We start from the raw sequence: 16846 nt of genomic DNA, 5'->3' as shown, positions 1-16846 counted from the left end.
TTTGGAAAGCACATATGTTGAGAGGTTCAAAAACAAAAGCCTTTAGAGTTAATTCTTTTTTTTTTTTTTACCTGCTTTCGAAAGGGGAATATCATGTTCTTTGTAGAATAAATAGCACATGGCCTACATTTTACTTGAACATATCTGATAACGAGGAGGAGATCTGACACTGCTGTTTATGTTAGATACTTTAGTTCAGGTGTAGTGGAGAACATTTGTATACTTTTGAACTTGACTTGCACGAATGCTGATAAGGTTTAACTGAACTTTTTACTGTTTAGTTTTTTCAGAGTGAGTACACGTGTACAATGAAAAAGTAGGTCCCTATGATCTGCATACTACATTTTTTGGTTTGGCACCACTATTCTACTGCTGTATGATGTTGAGTGTGAATGATTTTGGACAACTTCTGCTTTCCATAAACCTGGATTGATGGAGTATAGAGAATGCAGAATGTTTCAGTGATGGTCTGCAATGGTTTAGATAGATAGAGGTGGAAACTTACATGTTGTGATATTCTGAATTCCCTTTGTGCAGTTCTCTGTGTTACAATCTCCATCCATAATGTACAAGCTAAGGTTAAAAATCTTTACATGTCTTTTTACATTATCTGATTTCTAGGGTGTCTTCAAGCTTTGGCCAGAAGGGAGAAACCAAACCCCATTATTACAACAAAATAATGTCAATATGATCAGTTTTAATTTGATTTGATGCCAGCAGGAAGCCATATGATCTAGTGAACTTGCATCACCCTCAAAAGAATTTTAAAATGGTTCAATGCCAGCACAATGTATCTAGTAAGAAATATAGAACCAGTCTCACTAAGCCCAAATACAAACACACAGATGAAAAAGTAGTAAGGCATTCCAGATTGGAGCAGTTCAATTTGACAGTATTCTGGTTTGTATTCCATTTGCAGTATAAATAAGGGTCCTGAGTAGCACAGTCATGCATGTAGAGAGCGCACTGCTATAGTCTTATGATGTGTTATCCTTGACCCAATGCATGTACTGCACCTTAATTTATATTAGGTTCATTTGCAGCTTAGAAAACTATATGAAGAGAACCAAGCCAACACAAACTGAGCCTGGGCCGCCTCAGAAGGGAACCACTGCGAATGGATGGGCTGCGGATTCTCTCATTGCTGTTGAGTCACGCTTGAGTAAAAATAGATTTGCTGTGTAAACAAAGCATTTGTATTACTATGAAATGGGAAAAGTGCAGAACCGAATGGTTATCCAGTTAGAACACAAACAGCTGTGACTTTTCCTATCTCAACAAGTCAATGATAACAGTGAGCAAAGCAAACTAGGTCAGGGCTTTATCAGAAATAAAAATGTGTTTAAAAAAGAAACGTAAACACGATCAAATAATGTGCTCTGATACTCTTCAAGTGTGACGTAGAAGTTGTGTCCTTTCCATTGATGCGGTACATAGAAAGCTTATCAGTCGGCTCAGCTTGCTAGAAATGTGATTTTGGAGGTTGTGAAACCTCTAACAACACTTAAAGGAGGAGTCCTTTTTTTCTGCCAAATGAACCATGCTCATTGGAATGGAGTTCAGTGCTCTCACAATACATGCAGCTTCCTGATGCATTTAGGTGTTAGACATAATCTGTCACATGCATTTATCTACAGACAGTCATAACTTTGGAAATACACTCATTTTCATAGTAATAAATATAGTATTACGTAAACGGTGATAAAGAAGACTTTAAAACACCATGTCAGTGGATAATTTACCACTGGAGTAACAGGGTTTAAGAAACCAGTTGTCCTGTTTAAAACTGTATGTATTTTACCTAGTAGGGTGTTTAAGTGCTCCTGGTTTGCGAGTAAGTCAGAAATAAGAATGGTCAGATGCACAAAGCTCACCTTGGGAACCAGGATTAGAGTAATCACTTAGTTACAAAGCTGTTTAGACAACAAATGAGTGCCAAGCAGAAAACTGTACAGTTTGGCCATAAAACTCAATATAGGATACTGGTTATATATATGCCACCCTTTAATTATGATGACCATAAGTGTATATTACAGTAAGCAGGGTGGTTGAGGTAAAACGTTAAGGAAACCAAAGTCTAGTAGACAAGCATTTTTGTGTAATGATCCATTCGATGAAGGTGTTTTTATAATGATACGTTTAAGTATCAGGCTAATGGCCAGCCCAAAATGTTTGTGGTGACGGGTCTAACGTAATACGCGTTTGATAATCAGACAGTCTTGGGCTTGACGGTAGAAGAACTAATGGGGGTAAAGAGGACTGGTTGTGGGATCAGAGTGATCTGCGAGACTACTGGGCTGTTGATGGGGATTGCTGCAGTGAGAGGACATAACTGGGCATTATAAATTGAGGAAAAAAATAGAAAGTGTATATAAAAACTGGTGAAACAATAGGAAGAGTTGTATGAGTGGGTCAAGGACTTGGTCTTTCCCATTTCTAACAACTGATTAACAGAAAGTTTCAGGTAGCTCAGATTGCTCAGGGTTACTGTAGCATGTGTCTTTAGTAACTACCTTTGTCTTATGGAGACGCTTTGAAGTGGCCAAATGTAACATGCTAGCTGTAGTGTACAGTTAAACTCCCTGACATTCCAGAGTACAGTACGGGGAAGCGTGACTGAAACCCGTGCTCTGGACCTTAGTTTATTCTTAGCGTCTTAGTGATGTTGCTTCTCAGGACCTGCATGTCATTGTTTCTTGTGTTAACTGATAGTTTTCTATGGAAACTGACATTGTTCCAATGCCCTGTACCCAGTCAAATGCACATCACTGGGCAAAATGACAGGATTCACTTTTAACACAATTAAAGGTTAGCTCAGTGGGCTAGCCTTGTTCACCTTGTTATACCAAGATGTCTTCAGTCAAAGTAAACTGAGTGCTGCTTGTTCTAATCTAGTTTTTGAAAAACAATTACAGTCTGTGTTACTAGAACGGCACTCCCCATTCCCCCATTCAGTAGAATCCAAACTATTAAGTGACAGGTTATTGCTCAGAATAGGAACTTGATTGTAAATTCTGATAGAGGGGTATGGCATCTTACTTAAAGTTCCACTGAAGATATTCACAGGAATGCTTAATAGATGGATGGATGGGATGTACAGTATGGCTTGTTTTTTTCAGCCAGTGGTGTAGATTTACAGACAGCACACATTGCAGGTGATTGCAATACCTCACCTCTAGGTGATTTGTGCAATAGCTCCTTCACACTGCTTCAGTCCACGATAGACAGATTTCAGTCAATGTTGTTTTAGATATTAGTAGCACAGTGTGTCATTCCTGCTGAAAAAAATAATATGCATTGGAAATAAATGGCTGTCATCCTTCTTGCTGCTACTTTCAATCGCTGTTCTCCTTCATGTTATAATGATGTCTCCAAAGCAAAATCATGGGGGATTTTTTTTTTGGTTTGTGGTTAAAATTATATAAACCATTTAGCCAAGTGCCGTCATTATGCAAGGACTATGAACATCAGAACAGTTACTAGAGAATGGGGACAGACACAAGTGGGAATGTTTCCGCAAAAATAATTTACTTATCAGATGGCTTTTTTTTTCGAAAAGGATTTACATTTTACAAATTGGATCTAGCAGTTCTGAATTCTGCAATCTATTGCTGGATTCTACAACCCCCCCCCCCTTCCCCATTTACTTTCCTCATGCTACTGGCTTTGGAAGCCTGAAGCCATTTCTGTTAGTATTCATAGTGAAATCAACCAGAAAGAGTCAGTCAGGGAAAGCAGTGAAAGCTGAAGAAAAAAGATCCATCTGAGATCAATCTGAACTAACAGCAGTTATGTAACGCTGACCTTGTTTTTGAAAGTGGAGATAAACAACTTTATTTTCCTGGAGCCTCAGGTGGTCTGGATAAAAACACATATATACATATTTTATCTTATATATATATATAATTATAGTTTCAGTTAACATAACACAGATACAATTATAAGCAATATGCAGCAAAATCAAAGGAAAGCAAAAAAAACCTGAACATTACGAACAGAAAGAACAAAATATGCGTTAGGCAGGGTTAAAAAATAAATAGCAGCAATTCTTATTGCAGCTAAATGGAAATGTAATGGTGTGTTTAAATGTTTGCATAGCCGATACAGAGTGACTGCACTCGAATTGTTTTGGTCATTTGTTGCCATGACGCCTGTCTGTATCAGTCATATAAGGTGCTCCTGTACCTTCCCTATTACTAATGCCAAGGGTGTACCCCAGCTCAGTGGGGTGGTTTTTACTGTAAAGAGAATACCAATTTACTATAGTGGTATGTATATGCTGATTGAGGTGCTAAAAAGCATCCAAAGGGACAAAACGCCCTTATATTATACAATTTTGATTCAGTCTTAACATTTTTTGTTCTAACAAATATTTCTTTTTCTGCTGTATTAAGTAATATTTTGTAAATGTAAGTAATAATAATTGCTTCACAGTGTTTGGTAGAATACTTTGATTACAAAGGGGTGCTAACGGCAGTTTCAGATTTACATTAGAAAATGCAAAAATCTCGAACGAGAGGAGGCCATTCGGCTCATCTAAATTCGCTCTGTTTGAGAGATTTGGAGATTATTGGGGGCTGCTAATCTGCAAATATTTGTTGACTGGATACAGAATTTATTATACTCTATTGCTTTCATTAAAAAAACTGGTTTAACATTACTGGCCATGCTTCAGTAGTAGTGTCTTTGGTAAACAGTTTGCAATAATAGATTTGGGCAGCAGAGGGCTCTATGCCTCACGAGATGCATTACATAACATTTCATTTATACTGTTGGATACCATCTCTGCTGTTGGGTTATTTTGAAGCAGGTGGGACGACCATGCTTTAACATACAAAAAACGTTTTAGCCCTTAAATGCCCAAATAGTTATTTTTTTTTTGTATATTTGTATAACTAGACACTAATCCTGGTACAAATGAAACAGAATGTGATCTATATGCAGTTATGAGCTTTTGAAGGTTGGGCTTTATGGTTTTATATTCACTTGTTATAAAGACGTAGTCTTGTCACAAAGGATATAGCCTGAGCTTGTACTATTGCAACCAAGCCATGCTTAAATGTCATTGTAAGCAGTGGCACTTTGATACTGGGTGTGTGTTCCAGTGGTTAAAGAAAAGGGCTTGTAACCAGGAGATCCCTAGTTCAAATCCCAGCTCACTCTGTGACTTTGAGCAAGTCACTTAACCTCCTTGTGTTCTGTCTTTCAGGTGAGATGTTGTTGTAAGTGAAAGATCAAAAGATCTTCAGCAAAGAAAATTAGGTACTAGTGCTAATAATAGGTACACACATATATATTATTAATACACTGGTTAGTAGTTTCATTACCTTGCAGGTAATACAGTACGGTGGTTTTGTATATATTTTTTCCTGATCAGGTAGCAGTGAGATTGCAGCTGATTTTCAGAGTATCCATAAAACTGTGCACGCACTGCAATACGTCTGGACTGCATTCAGGTTTTGTTTGCAAGGCCAAATGGAAGTGTACTGCACAAGATGCTTGTGCCACATCCCTAACCTTCAGATGAAATCCACGCATTTGTATTTTTTCTCCATCTCAGTGGATTGTTATCAGTTTGTTATTTGCTATACTGTCAGCTAGGCTTGCAAGAACGCATAGAAGTCCCTATTGCATTGAACATATTTCAGTTTAGGTCCTCAGATAAACCTGCAAGACAAGAGCTCACATTCAAATCCTGATTTTGCAAATTGTTCAGTTAGAAATATATTGAAGTTGATCTAATAGTGTACTTTATGTTGTAGGCTGTTTAATAGATTTAGTTTCAGTGACAGGGTGTGACAGAGACAATATGATTCTTGGTGATACATCTCCCTCCCGACCTGTGAGGGCGCAGTGTAAAGGGAACAGAGTGCCCTGGACTGGACGGCCAGACAATTCATTCCCAGGGTTAACAGAAATTGGTCATATAGAAAGGGGGCGGAGCTCCGTTACACTAAATCATCGCCCCAGAAGGGAAACGATGTGGCAGCCGCAGATTGGAGGAGCTGTTGCACTCGTTAACCAAGGGGTCATGATTGATGGTACAAAAGTGGACGGAGCGGTGTGATCTGTTCCTTCATAATGGTTAACGTGAACCAGAAGGAGAAACCTGTGTTATCATGAGTGTTTTGTTTGTTTGTCGTTAATAAATATTCTTTTTGTTGTTATTTAGACGGCTAAGACGATCCGGGGCTGTCACCAAAGGCCAGCACTAAACCCGGACAACACTTCACCTTGCACGCAATGTGGACTTGTGTTTGTGTTTGTGTTATGTGTGGGTGTAAAAGATCAGGACTATTATTATTTCGGGACCAACCCGTGGATTAAAACAGAGCAATACACATCGCTGTATTGCCTGTTAACATTGTTATTATTTACTGTCTTTGGGTCATCAGAGCAATTGGAATACAAAATAAAATATCATTGCATCTGGATTATCGTTGTCTATCTGTTCATTGATCACTACTGCATTCCTACACATGCACACAGTTAACCACTTTACCACACAGGGATAGATACTTTGAGAAAACAATACACAATGGAAAGTCCTCATGAGTTCCACGTGAGTGCGTGTGTATTGGGGATGTGACATGTTGCTGCTTTGTATCTGTAAGCTTTTAATAAAAAATGATGTCATTTATAAAAATTGCTGGGTATTAGAAAACATCCCCCCTTCCCAATTTTAAATACTTAATAAAGGTGGACAACTTTACACTTTAATGACTTTCCCACAGTATTTCAAAAGCAGCAAAGCTGACACTGAGAAGCAAAACCCCCTAACAAGGTCCCGATAAACAGAGTCCCTGTCTGTCCACTGGAGAGGTTTGTCCCTCTGCCAAGACGGGGAATAATCAGTCTTTATTTAGCTGGGTAGGGTGGACAGCATTTGCTTTGTCCCATCTAGCTGGTGCGGGCCTCTGGAGCCAGAGTGGGGTGATGCAGTTACAGCGTGCCATGGTCTTGTGTTGTTGCAAAGGCAAACACTTTGGCTTGGCATTTCAGCAACGGGGACTTTTTCAAAAGAGGTTGAATAACATGTCAGTGTTAATCGCAATTGCACATCATTGAAGCTACGTAACTTTTATTTGTATTGTCACACTGGATAAACCCCCTCTTCCTTTGGGAGTCTAGCCACTTGTGTTTTTTTTTTCAGTTTAATTTTATCTTGAATAGCTCAGTTTTACATTTTTTGTAAAATACTAATGTTCTCTATTACTTGATCATTACAATGGTTTAGGTCGGTGTGCACCATAGTATTGTTTTTGCTTTATTTTAATTTGGCCATGCAATAGCACTGTGGAGTAGTGGTTAGGGCTCTGGACTCTTGACTGGAGGGTTGTGGGTTCAATCCCAGATGGGGGGACACTGCTGCTGTACCCTTGAACAAGGTACTTTACCTAGATTGCTCCAGTAAAAACCCAACTAGATATAGCATCTTGGCACACCCCATTTTACAGTTTTTTAATGTGATGTAGAAAAGCCATAGTTTACTGCGTTTAAAGTGCAAGTTTACCATGATTTTCCCAACGCTGAGCATTTACCATATTTGTATCATGACTTTTCATCTATAAATTCAAAATGGCAAGAAAGTAAAACTTGTATTAAACAAAGTCAAGTGGACGATGAAGGCTCTGGCTACCTGAAACGTTTCTCTGCTTGACTTGGTTTCTCATGCATATTACTTCATGGCTTTTACCACACTTTACCATACTTTACCATACTTCTCTACACCTTTGTTTTGCTTTTATACCACCACATTTAAAGTCCCTCGTCAAAGTCTATATAGGGAAAGCAGACGTAATCCGCTGACTATTTGAGTGGGGTTATTTGGAGGCCTGGAGGCTAAAAATTATCTTTTAAATTGATCTATTTTTTTCATTAACATAAAAATGTCTTTGCTGCTTTGTTTATTGTCCATTGTGGCTTTACAATAACTTCTTTTGAACCAACAAGTTTTTTTTTTATGACTAAGGCACTGAGGCACAGCTGGTCTTGCTTATTTTGGATGAAACTCTGTGGTTTTTGCTGCATCTTTGAGAATATGTCTTTGAGACTATGGGCAGCAGTGTAGAGTAGTGGTTAGGGCTCGGGACTCTTGACCAGAGGGTTGGCGGTTCAATCCCAGGTCGGGGGACGCTGCTGTACCCTTGAGCAAGGTACTTTACCTAGATTGCTCCAGTAAAAACCCAACTGTATAAATGGGTAATTGTATGTAAAAACACAATGTGTAAAAAATAATGTGATGTCTTGTAACAATTGTAAGTACCCCTGGATAAGGGCGTCTGATAAGAAATGGATACACTTATTCTTCATCCAAGAACCATGTGTTGATCTACAATGAGCTATATGTTGTATTTTTTGTATCCCAATACAAACAATAAAAACCTTGATACGATATATCATGAAAAAGAAAGTATCACGATTCATCAATACACAATTAATCTTACACCACTCGTTAATATAGGCATAAGCTATATTACAATCATTGTATATTGCAAAAACCTTTTAATCAGACTCAACCATCTGCATAATTTGAGATGTAATGTGTTAATTCTGAAACATTCATAATTAGAAAAATATGTTTCCATGAATGAGCTACCAAAAATACTTTCTCCAAGAAAGGGGAAATGTTTTAATTAAAAGCCACTATTTTTTTGGTATAATTATGTCTTCACTTTGATTTACTGCAGACAATGATCCACAAATAAGGACCCTATACGTGAGCCACAAAAACCGAAGCAGAATTGTTCCAGCAAGTGTGCTTTTGCTACAACAGAATCGAAAGCGCTCATATTGAAGGCATGCTGGAGCCAACTGTTATGTAAGAGGGAACGCTGGTAAGCCAGTCAGAAGAAAATCTGACAGCCTTCTATTATAATATAATTGGAGATTCAAGGGAAGAATCTCTTCATTGGAGCCTGAGGTGGAAAGGAGGGCATTAACAAAAAGACTGCAATGTGTGCATGGATTTTTCCCATCATTAACATCCTGTGCTTTGGCTTTGTAGGATATAAACTGCGGCATAGCCCCCTTTATTGTTGAAATTCACCCTTAACATCTATCACATCCTGTACGTGCTGTTCCATAATGTTTGTGCATCTTGGTAAGGGAGGCGGGGGTGGCAGGGGGGGAGGGGGAGGGGAGGGGAGGGGGAGGTGGGTTGGCTTAGTGGAGTTTATATAGAGAGCTGCATGTTTCTGCATGCTTTCCATTTCACAAAGTAAGACTGAGAATCTCACATCCTTGTATCTTTTACATATAGCCAGGCACGATTTACTGAACTGGCTTTATTCTATGTTTTGCTTTCACATGAATTTTAAGTGACAAAGAGACAGCCGTTTTATATCTGTTGTGGTTTTTCAGAGACACTGCTGAATAAGTAATCACTGTTCCATGGACAGAATTTGTCCCATCTAGCTGGTTGGGGTCCTTTGGGTGAGATGCTCTGGTTAGACCATGTCATGAATCAGGAATACATCCCAACCATTCGCTGGCTACGACTGCACTGCTGTGACACTGCACCTGGGAGGAGGAAGACCATGCTTACTTATCCATGTTATCCACAGTGACCCCAGCCACACTGAAAGCATTCTCCAATCCCCTGCTACTATCGTAAAATGTTGAGTCACCTTGAGGTTCAAGCAGAAAGTGATACAGCGACATATTAGGAAGGTAAACCCTGTTTTTTTTTTCCCCCAGGTTTAGCCGAGAGCAGATGCTACTCTATATGCTTTTGCATTTCTGACGTAAGCGTGTCTGAAATTAGGATTTGTTCATTTTCTGGTGAATCTGTTTACCCTACGTTTGTTTATTGAAGAGGATTGACTGTTTCTTCACCCAGAAAATGAGTAAAAATGAACCATAGAAAGTGCCTTTTTTTACCAGGTAATTAATCAGCAAATCAATACATCAGTAAGCCAGTCAACTAATTGAATTTGTTTATTATAAATGTAAACGCTTTAAGAAATTGGCATTTATTGGTCTGATGTCACACATCAGTTTAGAGTTTTCATATTTTGGTGAAAAAAAATTGTAATTCATTTTCACACTTGGAATGCACGCTACCCTTCAACGTTTGCCATCATGCTGATTGATAAAAATAAGAAAAATGATAACATCTCCACATTGGAGCAACAGAACCACTCCGAATGATCGTGAACACCATAGCATTGTGATTAAATGTAATCAAGCAATTCACATGCCATTTACATTGCTGAGTTAAATAGAGATTATGAAACAAAAGACCAATATACTGAAGAGATTAATGTTTCACTCCTGTAAATTTCAACTAATCTGCTACTGGAAACAGCATTGGTTATGTACAGAAAACACTGTATGTGATCTGTTACTATTCAGTGTTATCAAAAATGTGTCATTCTGTTGTAATAGATTGGATAGAGTTCTCTTGGATACATCCCTATCTGCATTATTACCATTTACAATATGCATAATCTCTCAGTAAAGATTCCTGGTGGTCCTGCTTCTATTAATACGTATCTTCTAACTTTATTTTACTACATTGTATAAATATTAAATATAAGTTCAAATGCACAGTTGACCTTGTAAGGTAAGCTAAGGTATGCGCTGTTATTCAAACTGGCTTTACCACACTGATGTAACCCATACCTACATTTTTCAATCTGAATGGAAACTACAGTCCTGAATGTTGGCACTGGGGTTCAATGTTTTTTTTTGCAATTTTGCAAACTTCCCCTTTCCCCTGCATTATGAATAATTTATATCTGAAACTGAACACTGCTTAGCAACATACTGTGGTTATTTTTTGTGTCTACCATATCAAATCACACAGCCATCTCAGATGTTGAAGTTACACACAATATGTTCTATTATTACTGTATTTTTTGTAAAATGTCATCTTAATAGGTGCAGTATTTTTTATGTGTGCCTTGCATTCTAAGGGGAATTAAACAGGTGGGCAGATTTGGTAAGCATGCCTCTTACAGGGAAATACACATTTTAATTTGGTGCACTTCCTAACTGATCAATCGTGGTCAATATCACTGAAGGGAAGAACACAAGCTGGCTTTCCGAGAAGCTTGAGGAGAATGGAATCCGTGTCTCTCCAAAAAGAAAAGCAATCACATTAAAGTATTCTCCATTCAAAGTGCACATTTCAGTTCCTTCAAAGGATTGTACAGTATTTAAGAATTACATTCTTCATACACCAAGTCTGAGACACAGACCAATGTTGCTAGAATAAACTCATATAATACCCACACTTTCAAAAGCCAGAGGAACAAAGTGTATACTGGGCTTTTTTTCTTCTTCTAAAGTATCAGTTTCCAAGCTGCTTGGCAACCATGGAACCCAGCTAGCCAATCAGATAGCAGCCTGGGGACAGTAGCACATGTCATAGCTGCTTGCTGTCACTGCAATAAACCAGTGTGTACGATTGCTGAAGAAAAACCTTTTTGCATGAAAAATAACACACAACCTTCCTTTTCTACCGTTCTATAGCTTATAGAATGGGACGTTTTATTGGCAGCGTAGAGCTCCCAAGTTCATCTGAAGGGGTGAATAAAAACTCTGAAAAGCCTCTTGTGAATAGATGTCAGGGTTCGGTTCCAGTTTAGAGGGGTGGAGGAAAGAGGGCTGTTATCTAACAGAGCTGTTTACGAGAGGAGAGGCTGAGGGGAGAGGAAGAGGGATCCAGATCTGGCCAGTTCTGAAAGGCTTTCTGCTGTGTTTTTTTTTTTTTTTGTGCTGTATTATCAGATCTATTCTGTCAAGCTGTGCAGCTTTGACACGCACTGACCATCCCCCCACTCCCCAACACACACAAGTTTGTCCAGCTAAACTGCCCAGCAACAAGAACTGCCTGTTTAACATTTCTGCATAAGCTCCTTTCCTGGTTGGCACCTTATTCATGTAAATTCCAGCTCCAAAAAATGTTCTACATCATGATGCATTTCTTCTTAACTTATTGACCCATCTGTATTGGATTCTGTTTTAAACTTTGACAGGTTGATGAACTTCGCTGTTCGACACAAGGCAAGCTGGACCAACTGAGGCAAAGCAACTGGAATGTTTGTCTTCCGGCCTGCAGTGAACTACAAAGTGCCATGAGAATGTCTTTTTAAGGTCTCCATTGCTACCATTCATGATGAAAATACTGAAACTACAGTATAATGCAGCTTCAATGTATCTTCTACTGAATGAGCATTACAGATGTTCTGCAGCAATGTTTGAGTTCAAAATAGGATTAGTAGACATTTCTTGGGATGTAGAGGAATCAGCTGATCTAAATGCTTTTAAATATCTTTCTAATACTGATGAGGTAGGTCCCTGTCGTATTTAAACTGCCCCCTTCCCCCTTTAAGTAAGATCCTGGCAACACACTCAAGCCTTAATAACAATGATAATAATAATTCAAAGCTTCTTGGACAGCTGTAGATGTGTGCTTTCAGTGGCTGATTATGTAATTCGCTATACTTCAGTAGTCATCTGATGACCGCTCTATTAGAAACCTTTTCATTGTAGCCTTACTGTGAGGGTGCATGTTAGAATTTCACTGAACGCTTAGCTACACCTGGCATAATTATAATAAATATATATATTTTTTTTATTTCTTAGCAGACGTACAATTGTTACAAGATATCACATTATACATTATACAGATATCATATTATTTTACATACAATTACCCATTTATACTGGAGCAATCTAGGTAAAGTACCTTGCTCAAGGGTACAACAGCAGTGTCCCCCACTGGGGATTGAACCCACAACCCTTCAGTCAAGAGTCCAGAGCCCTAACCACTACTCCAAACTGCTGCCCTATAGATTAAGATGAATACATAACACTGATATCTAATGTGTAACACAAAGGCTGTATTTACATAATGTGTCTGGGGACTTGCGGGGAGTGCTGGATTGGCTTGTGCCTTCCACAGGAATAGGCTAGTACAGTATGTTTAATCTTGCTCCAGCAACCAATACTGGTCACACTCTCCCATTCTGGCCTTTGCCGCCAGGGTTTGGTAGTTTGGTAACATCCGTTTTTTATGTTTGGCAGGCAAAATTAATTGTGCAACCCCATGAGTGGAGCTTATAAGTGTGTGCAAATTCTCTACCACTCAGACTGCTGCTAATATTTCATAAACAATTTAATCTGGCACCTTCCTAGTTTCAGTCTTATGTAAACTCCTCGAGCAAAATCTAACAGCATCCTTCACTTTTGACCTAAGATTACCGCTTATTTGGGGTCATGTGACATTGGCTTGATACTTGGTTATATTCTGTGATTCTCTTGGTCAGATTTGATTGTGGGTGTTGAAGTAGAAAAATTAAACCTTTTTCTATTTTTTATTTTTTTTATTTTTTACAACGTTGCCACAGGGCCAAAGCCTTGTATCTCAGACTCCAATGTTTGATACACAGCTGTATTCTATGATTTTCTTAAGTTCTGTTACCAGTGATCACCAGTAAAAATCCACCCTTGATACAGACAACATAGCGTCTTTATAGCGTCTCTCTCTCTCTCTCTCTCTCTCTCTCTCTCTCTCTCTCTCTCTCTCTCTCTCTCTCTCTCTCTCTCTCTCTCTCTCTCTCTCTCTCTCTCGATATATTTCGCATATCCATTTAACTTCATTTTTACAAACCATTCAATCCGATATGACTTTTTTCCATTTCACTTTTTCGAGAAAGCATGATGTTTTACTGTATGCCCTACAGGACTTACTTCTGTAGCACGTAAATAAAGTACAGCGATTTTTGATTACACTACCACATTTCAGCTTGCATAAACCTGTTTAATCCTCTGTGTTGAAGTTGTTATGAAATGCAGATTGTTTCTGTAATAAACATGTGGAAGTGTTGCACAGCTGACGTCAGAAGGTTATTTAACAGACTCTATGTAGCGTCAGTCTACCAGTTCTAATCACATTGTTCTTTGTTTGCTTGGTTGTTTTTTGTTAAATCTTGTCTCCTCCTGGAAAGCTGACTGGCATTCTGTTTCAGGGTGTACTGTACAGTATGTTATGTCTACACACTGGTTCATTTTTTCATTTTTTTTTTTTTAATGCCTTCCCATGGATGTAACTTGTTCTGCAGGCAATGCCTAGACTGGTCGGTGGGGGGAGACCATAAATAGAACATTTTCTTTTGAACATTTTGTTGGTGGCATTAATAACTTATGATGTACTTACATTTGTAATTTCAGTGCAGTTAAATGTAATTGCACATTTGAGATGAACTACTCCGTCAAATGATAAACATTGTACCTCCATCAAATAAGAAAACCCAACACAGTGGTGACTTACTTACGATGTACCTGAACTGTACAACTGGTTGCCAATGCTGTTGATTACTTGAATGTTCACAAGTATTGGGTACAATTCCAAGGAAACTACCCACCTTAAAACATTAACTCAGGTTGGTAAAAATACATATGTACCCAGCTGCCTTTTATAGGTGCTGAAAACTGCTTAGAACTGTAATGTGTAAAAAATACATTTGTCTCATTTAATGAAAATGACATTACTAGCTATTGGGCTTGAACTTAATGAATGTTTTAAAAATATATATTTTAAAAAACTACCCACCCACTCAAAAAAAAAAAAAAAAAGATCCACATAATGAACTTAAGAACTCTTCAAATCAGCTGGCATAAACAAGGCTATTTTAAAACAAAGTTTCGGACAAACCTCACAACATAAGCATTCACTCACCAGGGCCAGTGGCCAGGTACCTTACAGAGCTGTCACCTATCCTGCTGGAACAGCTAAACAGGCAGCATTAATCCAAGGACCTTACAGTTTTTTTCCAAAGACATAGATTGTTAAATTGTTTTAATGTATTACAGTATAAAGAAATGACTAGATGATTCACACTTTTTGAAAGTCACAGTTCTCTGTTCACATATTTCAGACTCTAACCCAAATTTAAACACAGGTTTCAGGGGTGGAATAATGGCAAATAAAATAGCTTAGAAAATTGAAAGAGAATTCTTTATGTCTCTTTACTCACGTTGAGTCTTGTAATAAATAAGGAAGTGAAACACAGTGCAGCGGTCTAAAATTACCCTTTCTTTTGTCTCAGGTAAGTAATATGACTCCGGTAAAATGTGCAAGTTAACAAAAAAAAAAAACCGCAGTCACCTCTAAAAAGTCTTCACACAGGTTGGAAGAAAGCAACAACAGGGCTTGGAAACACTCCACGGTTTGATAATACAGTACAATGCTACCTTGAGTCTTTGAGGGCACACAGAGAAAGGAACCTTGTCTACTTCAGCCATAGAGATTTATCTATAGCTCCAACTGGGAATCAACTATATCCCCTCCAGTCACTGTGAGCACAATTGTCTATACAATCCTATCTATGTATTTATTTTATAATGCATATATGTTCAAATTTATGGCAGGGCAACTTATCGCACTCCATAGAGTTTTAAAATTTCAAAATATTTAATTACAAATTTGAAGGGGATACAGACAGTGTTCATTCACTTAAAAGGATATGCACAGTTAGTAGCCTGGAAAATGTGTATTTCATGCCAGACATAATTATGAATTCATTACACCATACAAATCACTGTTTTAAAAAAAAAAAAATAGACAGCAAATTTATAAAAACCTAAAGCAGTAACACTTTTAAAGAAAATGTCTGTTTCAATTTGTCAGCACTAAATTACTGGCAAACTAATCTAAACATCATGGCAACACTGACTTGGCAAAGTGGCTCCCTGAAACTGAACATGTAATTCAGTCCCGGTGATACAATCTCCTCTGAAACCAAATGCTGTTAGGCTCAAATTCCACGAGTCTTGGATCTGACCCTGACACTGCAGTGACCACTGGAGACGTCCTGACCCTGACTTGGACAAATGTACAGCTAACCTGCTGCTCATACCTGTCCGTGGGTTGCTAAACATAATTACTCTGTCCATATGCTACTCAACCGCACCCCCTTTCATGTTACATAATCTACATTTCAAAAATTACAAAGGAGGTACGCACACCAATAATGTAATGAGGTGCCTGTTTACAACGCAGTGCCAAAACTAAACTTTAAAAAAGAAAATAAACGCTCAAGGAGCAATTATTATTCTAGCAGTGCAGACCATCTGTACTTCCAAAAGCTGAAGCATTTGCACGACCTGTGACACATTTAAGACATGAATGACACGCTACTCAGTGAAAGAGAAGCTGAAAGTCTTGACACAAGACTACAGGTTGAAAGAGGATTTAAAAAAATGAAAGTATCCCAGATGCCTTTTGTTTTTTTAATTTATTTTATTTGTAAGGCATAATGGCACCCTTACAGACTAGATTGCTTTTATGTCAATCTGTCCAGTGGTCTAACCTTGGTTAGTACTCTAACTCTTATCTGTCAAGGATTACAGCTGACTTATTATCAGTATAGCAGGTTCAAAAATCACTCAGTAAGTATGGATGAAAGTAAAATTCCTAGAATCTGTTTGCTGTGCTGTGTCATTATGTGCCTGTTTTCAGTCTGTGGTTATTTGTAGGAATTAAAGTCTCACACAGAATTTCAAGCACTGTTTTTAAAAACTTGCAGGAGGCCATATGAAAACTCCTTTTTCTGTTTCTTTTGGCCAAGTTTCAAACCACCCCATAGATTTCAATTATAAACACACATCTTTACTGGTACTTCTTATTGCCAGAGAATAGTATAATTAGATTTCCCATCACTGCTATTTTGCTTTTGGCGAAATGGGGTCCTCATATTTAAAGGTACACATTATCGTCCCCACAGCATGCTATTTACAATAGGTACTGTACTGCACACCCATTTTGATTTGCAAACCATTCATTTGGACATAATTAACATTTTAGATCATATTGAAAATCCTGCTAAGTTTGCAG

At 38.2% G+C, this 16846-nt stretch overlaps 1 long non-coding RNA gene across 1 annotated transcript; it reads left to right on the top strand.

The window, feature by feature from the left end:
• The first annotated feature begins 9225 nt into the window (after window positions 1–9225).
• Window positions 9226–13587, top strand: LOC131740111 (uncharacterized). The gene is made up of 2 exons (XR_009330761.1): window positions 9226–9672; window positions 11985–13587. It is a non-coding gene; the product is annotated as an uncharacterized LOC131740111 (long non-coding RNA).
• Window positions 13588–16846: the final 3259 nt, after the last annotated feature.

Source organism: Acipenser ruthenus, chromosome 12 (assembly GCF_902713425.1).
Source record: "Acipenser ruthenus chromosome 12, fAciRut3.2 maternal haplotype, whole genome shotgun sequence".
NCBI classification, from domain to species: Eukaryota; Metazoa; Chordata; class Actinopteri; order Acipenseriformes; family Acipenseridae; genus Acipenser; species Acipenser ruthenus.
The sequence above is the reverse complement of the archived record's forward strand: the minus strand, read 5'-3'. Positions and strand labels throughout refer to the sequence as shown.